This window comes from Sorghum bicolor, chromosome 7 (genome assembly GCF_000003195.3).
Source record: "Sorghum bicolor cultivar BTx623 chromosome 7, Sorghum_bicolor_NCBIv3, whole genome shotgun sequence".
Taxonomy (NCBI): Eukaryota; Viridiplantae; Streptophyta; class Magnoliopsida; order Poales; family Poaceae; genus Sorghum; species Sorghum bicolor.
Genome location: NC_012876.2, coordinates 28,021,558 through 28,031,194, shown reverse-complemented (window position 1 = coordinate 28,031,194; position 9,637 = coordinate 28,021,558).

Here is a 9,637-nt window from a genome sequence, read left to right as displayed (position 1 = left end):
AGTAGTGTTTAGCAAACTCCAATTTAATTGATGTTCTTGCTCACACATGCGAAAAGATATTCCATTATTTGTGAGTTTTAGGGTGCATAGAAATTCCTTAGCAAGCAATTCTTTTCCAAATTCAGGCACTTGCCAAAAACTACTCCAACCAATTGCTCTAAACACCTTATCGAATTCAACATCCATACCTGTGCGGGCCAAAAGGTCCGGATCGATGATGCTAGTGTGTAGGAAGAGATCCTCTCGGATGATGTAGTACCTTTGCAACTCTTCTTGGCTTAACATGAGGCCGCTCTCGGGCTCTCTCATCCTTGATGGAGGCTCGTAGGGTACCATCCCATGGTAACCTTCTTCTTCCTCCCTTCCATGAGCATGGTGAGAGCCTTGAGAAGAGCTCTCACCCTTTGCTTTCTTGAACTTGCCGAAGATATGCTTCTTCATCCTCCTACACAAGTGAGGCAAACCAAGCTCCTACTACTACTACTATGCAAGGGGAATCTTTTTGGGTTTTTGTTTTGATGACTATTTCTAAACTAAACTTGAGAAATGGCTTGTAACAAAGAGAGAAGAGAAAGGATTGTGAGCTCGAAATGGTTCTGGTGGTTTTGGGTGTGGAGTTGAGCTCACAATGCTGTGGTATTTATAGGGGGAGAAGGGCAAGTAGTGGACCCACAATATAGGGGTCGGCCGACCCCCCCTAGAAGCACTTTGAATTTGAGTTTAGCTTTATACAGGGAACCATTCTGCATGCTTTCAAGATTTTGCAGAGATGGTCCAAAATGGGGGTCGGCCGACCCCCATCCTAGCCCCTCCTCCACTTTAAACATTGTGTCATTGATTGTCTGGAAAAGTAAAGGCTAGGTGTGGACCAAAAGTTTTCAAATTGTTTCTGAGATTCCCTGTTTTAGTGCTTTGTGAAAGGTAAAAGATGAATGGCAAAAGTGGAGACATGTCTAAAGTGATTCCTATGGACCATGGGAGCACTCAAGCATGCCTAGGTGACCACTTTGCAGAATTTAAGCTAGTGGAGTGGTCCCAAAAGAATCAAAGATGAAAGGAGCATCTTATGACTAAAGTAAAGGATCAAGGGACCACTCTTTTTCAAACTTTAGCTAGTGTTACAAGCATAGGACTCCATTGTGATTCAAATGGTGGCCAGCAGGAGGCAAGTGGGGCCAATATGGGGGTCGGCCGACCCCCATATTGGAGCTCCCAGAGCATCCAAGTGCTGGGTTGGAACCTCTATGACTAGCAAGGTTGAAATGTGGTGAAGTGGGCCCCAAGGTGGGGTCGGGCGACCCCCCTTTGGGAGCTCCAGCAGCTCAAATTTTTATGACAAGTTATTCTCAAGATTTTATTTATTATGGCTAAACATTTTGTCGAAATAAGATATGCAAAATTCAAAGTAAGAATGCAATTGAAAAGTGAATAGTAGAAATTGAAATGCAGAAAATAAATATGGGATAACTACTGATTTACCTTATCAGCAAGGGCTCCATGTTTTAGGTCCGTAGAGCAGGACCTCTCCATCTTGTTCATTCTTCGGGTGCATCAGATGGTCCCAGAGACGTGGACCTTGATTGCACCTCTTTCTCCCGCCATACTTGCTTGGTATTGATTTTTGGTTCAGCGGGTTCCTCTTCTTTCTTTTCGGCCCTTTTGGCCGACTTACCTCTCTTGTCCCTTCGGCGTCGGATGTGGCGAGGCTTAGTCGGAGGTTCTTTGTCCTTCACCTGCATGTTAGCTTTATAACCATTGAATGGACATTTTACCTTCCATCCTGGGAATTGGAGGTGAATCTGGCCGGACCCCACATAGATGACTGCATTGACCGTGTTGAGGAATGGCCTTCCCAAGATGATCGAGACATCATTATTGGATCCCATATCCAAAATGATGAAGTCGGCAGGGACGTAGTCGTCTTGGACCTTTACCAGTATGTCCCTTGCCAACCCCTCAGGGAACCTGATCGTCTGATCTGCCATCTGCAAATGAACAAATGTGGGGTGCAAAGGCCCCCCTAGCAAATTATCATAAGTTACCTTGGCCATGATGTTGACACCCGATCCAAGGTCGCAGAAGGCGTTGTGGAAGATTTGCGGTCCGATCTCACAGGTGATGGTCGGCAGGCCTGGGTCGTCTTTCTTGGTGATGAAGGGCGAATCCAGATGATAGCTCCAGTTGGATTGTACCGGAGGCTTACCGAACCTCGTAGTAACTAGTTTAACTCCTTCAATTGGGTCCTCAGGTTTCCCTGGGATCTTACCTTGCTCGAAGGATGGGACAGCTGCTGCTAATTGAGCTAATTGTGTTTCTAGCATTTTGTTAAAGCTCAACTGATTTTTCATAGCAGAGTTAAAGCTATCCAACTTTTCACTTAAGTTTTCAAGGATCTTATCATTAGCCATCATTTTCTTGTTAATGCTATCATTGATTTTAGATTGGCCTAAGACAAGATCTCTAAGAGAAGGTTGGTTACCAAAAGAATTATTGAAATTTTGATTGTAACCATTACCTTGATTACCTTGGTAGAAGGGGCGCGAGTTCCATTGCTGTTGTTGGGGCCGGTACCCATTGTTGTTGTTGTTGATGAAGCTCACTTCCTCCTTTGTTTCGGGACAATTGTTTCCCGAATGATCATCTCCTCCGCACACTTCGCACCATGAATCAGATTCAATGGCCCGTGCAGTGGCGTAAGGTTGAATGGTCTCTTGCTTGGAACTTTCTTCCATCTTCTTCATTAAGAGGTCCATCTTAGCAGAGAGCATGTCCACCTCATTCAAGGCATGGACACCTCTTCTCTTGGGTTGGAGGCGTTCCTCATTCCATCCTTGGTTTATAACCATCTTTTCAATGAGGTCCTTGGCATCCTTGACATTGTGTTGCAAGAATGCTCCTCCAGCGGCAGCATCAAGGTGACTACGGGCCAAACCGGTCAGGCCATGGTAGAAACCTTGGATTAGGAGCCACTCCTCTATCCCATGATGAGGACAGGCGCGAATGTACTCCTGCAGACGTTCCCATGCTTCGGGAATCGTCTCATCTGCTTGCTGTTGGAAGCTGGAAATCTTTCCACGAAGGGCGCTGGTCTTGCCCATCGGAAAGAACTTCTTGAGAAATGCATTGGCGCACCTCTCCCACGTGGTCACTTCACCCTTGTTGGCGTAGAACCATTGCTTCGCCTTCCCCAATAACGAGAATGGGAAGAGGCGAAGACGGATGGCGTCTGCGGCGACATTCTTGATGGTGAAGGTGCCGCACACCTCCAAGAAGTGTTGGAGATGGGCATTGGCATCCTCGTGTGGCTTTCCACAGAAGGGATTAGCTTGCACCATATTGATAAGCGCAGGCTTCAACTCAAAAGTCGCATCCCCCAAGTTAAGCTACGGACCCGTGGCGACATTGTCAGCCGACGGCGCAGAGTACTCAGAGATGGTCTTCTGGGCCATAGCTTCTTTGATAACCGGTGCAGATACTCCTTCCTCTAACGGATTCAGGTTCGAGATGAACCTTTGAGGTGGAACTTGACGACGTCTAGTTCTCCTCAACAGTTGCTCAGGATCTTCAACGAAGTTTGACGGCAATTGGAAACCGCTCATACACTGTCAGGCTTCACAATAAAGGAAGACAAGACAAGTGATGGGTTATCCCTATCACTACTTGATAACTAGCAAACTCTGGATTCTCTTTTTGTTAAAACTCTTAGACAGACGCTCTCCCCGGCAACGGCGCCAGAAATGCTTGTTGACACTTCTTAACGCAACCACCGGATATCGGCGACGGCGCCAGAAGTGCCCTGGTAGGGTAACTCTATTTACTATTGGATAATTCCGCTAGCGCACAGAATGTACCGCTGTAGCACTTCACCAAGGAGTATTCCAAGGTATCGTAATTTATATTTTCCCAAGGGAAAGCGGCTAAGTGTGTTTAACAAAAAGGGGAATGAGATTCCTTGAGTTGTCTAGTATCAACTAGTGAATAAGGGTGGTAAATAACGAATAGGAAGGGTAGTGGTGAATCCAAGGTCCTATGCTAAAGGTAAATGGTAGAGTTAGCTAGGTGGGAGGACAACGAGTGAGTAAAGGACTCCTATGTATCTAACTTAACTTCTGTGACTTACTTTAATAGATAATTGCCTTAACTACGCTAGAGCCTTACTAACTGTGTGCGAGGGATAGCCGAGCTGGTAAGACGCTTAGAAGGTTTTTCACCTAACCCCTTACCGAAAGCGACTATTGGGCTTATGGACGCCTTACCTTTTAAGAACTAGCCTGTACGTGAGGAGAACCTAATGCCGCCCACGATCTGTCACCTACTAGGGAGTGCGCTCCTACTTTCCGTTCAAGCCAGCGGTAATCAAAGGTAATCTTAAGTATGAGCACCACGCTCACACTTAATCCTACAACTCTAACTAGTTGCAGCTAGCTAGAGCTCCTATACAAGATAGGACGATGATGCACACACAGGAGTGGTTACAGGTCACTAACTTCACTAAGACAACTATATTACTAAAGTAAATGCACAACAAGACTAAAAGACTTGCACTAAGTAAGAACTCAGTAAAGTAAAGTAAGAATAATATATTAATAAAAGGAAAGTCTTACAAAAGTAGAAAGGTACAAGAGCTATACCAGACTCTCCAGAAGACGACTCCGGAGACCCCGAGCTTCGCTCGACTCGACTCTAACTCCCACTCTAGACTAACTACTACTCTACTTGTATGCTTGGAACTTGTAATGCACTTGGCCTTGGAATTGCACACTTGAAATGAAGGATGGAGGCTGCCTTTTATAGAGGGAGATGAAGTAGGGGTTACTCCATCGCCACGTCATCGATCCGCGTGACATCTTCTCTCCACCCTTGGATCAAACCGACCTCACAACCGCCATTTGATCAACGGCAGGGGCAAATCAACATGTGGGACATGTGGGGAAGGTCGGTGGGAGGCCACCGACCCTGGAACCGCCTTTGATGTGGGGTCGGGCGACCCCACTTCTGGGCCTCTGGGCCCACCAGCAGTGTCCACAGGGGTCCCTTATGTCGGTGGACTAGGTGGCACACCTGGGTCCCACCAAAGAGGGGTCGGGCGACCCCCTCCCTGTGGGCCCAGGGTGTCACCTGTTGTCCCCTCGATCTCCTCTTGATGATTCTGATGTTGGCTTTGTCAAATAATGTCTTGAATTTGTTGTTCCTGCATAAACAAGCTAAGAGTACAAGTGGAACTAGTTATGGATAAAATATGTTCATGTCATGTCGTTTCCCCTTGCAACCGAGGCATGTTGACGGTGTTTTGTATGTGGATTTCTATGGTATATCCACCGTCAACAAAGGCATATACCATAACTGCCTGGGTAAGGATCCAGAAATACCACAAAAGAGAGATCTAAGAGAGTCATACAAGGAATCTCTGAGTTTTATTTGAAAATCTGCAAAAACTCTAAAGCTATAGCTGATCATGAATAAGAGACATGGCACTTGACTAGACTGTTCTATCTTTTAACTACTCAAGACAGAAGTGATGGTTACAAGTCCCATGGTGAAAGGTAAAGTAAGTAAGTTTTAAGTCTTGACAGTTTACTCTAACTAAGAGATGAGATCTCATTTAAAGCATGTGTACCATCAATTTTTAAAGATAATGCAACAACTTATGATCCATCGCTGAGAATATCCTTGCTCAGGGACGAGTAAGAGGTAAGCTTGGGGGAGTTTATTGACGGTCCTTAAGTATCAAATTTAATTATCAAATAAACAAAGAAAAGGATCCAAATGAAATCAACATCTAGACTTAGGGTTTTATCTGATAGAATTCCACGAGTTTTGGTGTTTGTCTATTTCTGCAGGGGGTTATCAGGAAATACAGAAGAAAGGCCCACACGTGGGGATTACATAGAGATATTAATGTGCCGCACAATTATCTTACATCTAGAAGACTCCAGAAGCCATGGGAACGAAACGGAGGCGAAACGGGGCCTGGCCCAGGGCGCCCGCTCAGGAGACCAGGGCGCCCGCCCCCTGTTAGAGTCCAATCAGGACACTCTTTTGGGATCAAGCTCCACCGACCTAAAGGATCAAGGATAACTATTCAATCAATGTCGGTTTGATCCGACGGTCCATATTCACTTGGAGGGACTATAAAACCAGACCCCCTAGCCCCTAGAGGAGAGGAGCCTCTCAACCCTAATTCATTATTCCTCAAGGGAGAAGAAGCCTCTGATCAAGCCTAGAGCCACCACATCAATTAGACATCTAGATTAGCATAGCTACATAGGATTAGAACTAGAAGGAGTCAATCTTCTATGGGAAGGCACACGAAGATGCTAGTGCTCATCTCCAACACTTCCTGGAGATTTGCAGCACATTCACCATATCAAGAGTCCCTAGAGATGCTATACTACTCTTCCCATTCTCACTGTTAGGGAGAGCGAAGCAGTGGTTCTACGCTACAAAGGAGAAGAATACCACGTGGGCACTCTGCTCCACAAACTTCCTGGCTAAGTTCTTTCCCATGGGCAAGACCAATTCTCTCCATGGGAAAATTACAATTTTTCAGCAACAACATGATGAATCTGTTCCAAAAGCATGGGAGCGCTTCCAAGACTACATCCTAGAATGTCCCCATCATGGAATGGAGAGTTGTCTACTGATGCAAACGTTTTATCATGGGCTCGGCAACAGTACCTGAGAAACCATGGATGCTGCAGCTGGAGGAGCATTCTTATCACTTACTATATCACAAGCCACAGCTCTTGTGGAGAAGATGGCGTCCAATCAAAGCTGGAATGAAGAAAGGACCCAGACACGCAAGAAAGGTGGAGGTATGCATCAGCTCAAGGAGGTAGACATGTTGTCTGCAAAGCTAGACCTGCTCATGAAGAAGCTCGATGATAGAGTTGGAGATAAGAAAGAAGTTATGCACATCTACGACTCTCACATGACTTGTGAGGAGTGTGGAGATACTGGACACTCAGGCAATCACTGCCCTGAGATGCTTGAGGATGTGAACTACATCAACAATAACAACAACAATTACTACAACCGTCCTCAACAAAATCAAGGTTGGAATCAACAGAGGCCTCACTACTCAGGTAATTATCAAGGTAATAATTCTTACAATAATAATAATAATTTTCCACCTCTGAGAGAGTTAGTGTCTAATCAAGGAAAGCTAATGGATAACCTATCTAAGAAATTAGCATCTAATGATAAAATGCTAGAAAATATAAACAATAGAATGGATAATTTCTCTACTGCCATCAAGAATCAAATTAGTTTTAATAAAATGATTGAATCTCAGTTAAATCAAATAGCTGTTGCAGTTCCTGCTACTAACCCCGGTATACCATCACAACCGGAAGGATTAGAATCTACAAATCTTGTAGACTTGTTTGATGCAGGTAACTACTAGAGTAGCCCCGTCACTGAAGTTACTACTGACCTTCTGCCGGTCAAGAGAGGCGATCCAGGACGCCCCGTCATCCCGATCTCCATTGGCATGGTGGACTTCCCAGAAGCACTCTGTGACTTTGGCTCGAGCATCAACATTATGCCCAGGGTACTCTATGAAAAATTCTTTACCTAATTCTGGTAGCTCTCCTGGTAGCTGTAGAGGTGATGGAGGTCGAGCAGTCCTCCCAACAACCAAGCTGACCATTCAATTAGCGTACGCCCTTCCTCGACTACCTAATTCAAAGCGAGCTACCAGAAGACCGGGCAAAAGCCCATCGTATCACTCGACGGGCCAAGTCCTATGCGATCTACGGCAAAGATAAAGAGCTATACCAGCAAAGCCCGACAGGGATCCTTCAGCGCTGCATCACTATGGAGGAGGGATGAAAACTCCTCGAGGATCTACACCTGGGGCTTGCGGCCACCACGCGGCTCCAAGAACCCTCACCGGCAATGCCTTTCGACAAGGCTTCTATTGGCCAACGGCCGTCGCCGACGCCATCGAGCTCATTCGATCATGCCATGGGTGCCAGTTCTACACCAAGCAGACAAACCTCCCAGCCCACGCTACAGATGATCCCCATCACTTGGCTATTCGTAGTATGGGGCCTCGACCTTGTAGGTCCGCTCCAAAGGACAACAGGTGGGTACACACACCTGCTGGTGGCCATCGACAAGTTCTCTATGTGGATCAAAGCTCGACCCATCACCAATATTCGCTCCGAGCAAGCCGTCCTCTTCTTCACCGACATAGTCCACCAGTTTAGAATACCCAACATCATCATCACCGACAACGGGACACAATTCACAGGAAAGAAGTTCTTGGACTTCTGTGACCGGCATCACATCTGTGTGAACTGGTTCGCAGTCGCCCATCCTGAACTAACGACCAGGTCGACCTGCCAACGACATGATCTTGCAAGGGCTCAAGCCTAGAATCTACAACCGATTGAAAAAGTTTGGTAAAAAGTGGGTCAAGGAGCTCTCTTTGGTCCTATGGAGCTTAAGAACGACGCCTAGTTGAGCCACAAAGTTCACTCCATTCTTCTGGTCTATGGCTCTAAGGCCGTGCTTCCAACAGACCTCGAGTATGGATCACCTCGACTCAAGGCATACAACAAGCAGACGAACAAGGAGACCCAGGAGACTGTGGTCGATCAGCTCGAAGAAGCTCGAGACATAGCCCTCCTCAACTCGGCAAGATACCAGCAGAAGCTTCGGCGCTACCATGACCAGCACATACGCAAGAGGGACCTGCACGTGGGCGACCTCGTCTTACACCGACGACAAAGCAACCAAGGACACCACAAGCTGACCCCGCCTTGGGAGGGTCCATACATGGTGGCTGAAGTCCTGAAGCTAGGAACATACAAGCTTGCAAACGAGAAGGGCACAGTCATCACCAACGCATGGAACATCGAACAACTACGTCACTTCTACCCCTAGAGCTTCGAAGCTTTGTATTTTCTACGCATTTTGTACCATCGAGGCACTTTGAACGAATGAAAGTATTTTTCAAACAATGCATGATGTTACCATTAAATCTCAACATTTGGAGGAAGTCTCGACTATGCCCTATCATAGTCGAAACTCCCTCGAGGGCTAGCAGGGGAGAACCCCACAGGCTCCTAAAGACTTGAACATTTTTTTCAAAAAGCTCAATGTTGTTTCTTTCTTCTTAAAGCTCTAAGAAATTCTGCACGGTCGAGTAGCAGAACACCTTGAGCCCCTTAAGGGGGCGAGGGACGTTGAGCCTGAGAATCCCTACGCCCCTGAGCTATGGTAACTCTACTCACTCCCTTAACCTCAAGGCAATCGAGACCGTTTTTAGAAAATCGACCAAGGAATATAAACTTAGGCAACAAAGAGATAAAAGAAACTCGAGCATAAAAATAACAAATATTTATAGAAACCATGAGTTTTTGGGCCACCTAGGCCATGATACTGTCCAACAACAATGACTAATCTATAATATTGGGTCTGGGTACCCAGATTAGGTTCATAGGCCTTGGTCACCATTCCCACCGTTTCCACCCTCATCTCCTTCTTCTTCACCAGCGCCAGCTTCTAGAGGAAGCACTTCTGGCTTGAATAGCTTTGCCAACCTCTCGCTAGGACTTCAGCTTCATCGATCAAGGCATGGAGCCTCTCCTCATTCTCCATGTCGGTCTTAGTGATGTCTATGACGAAG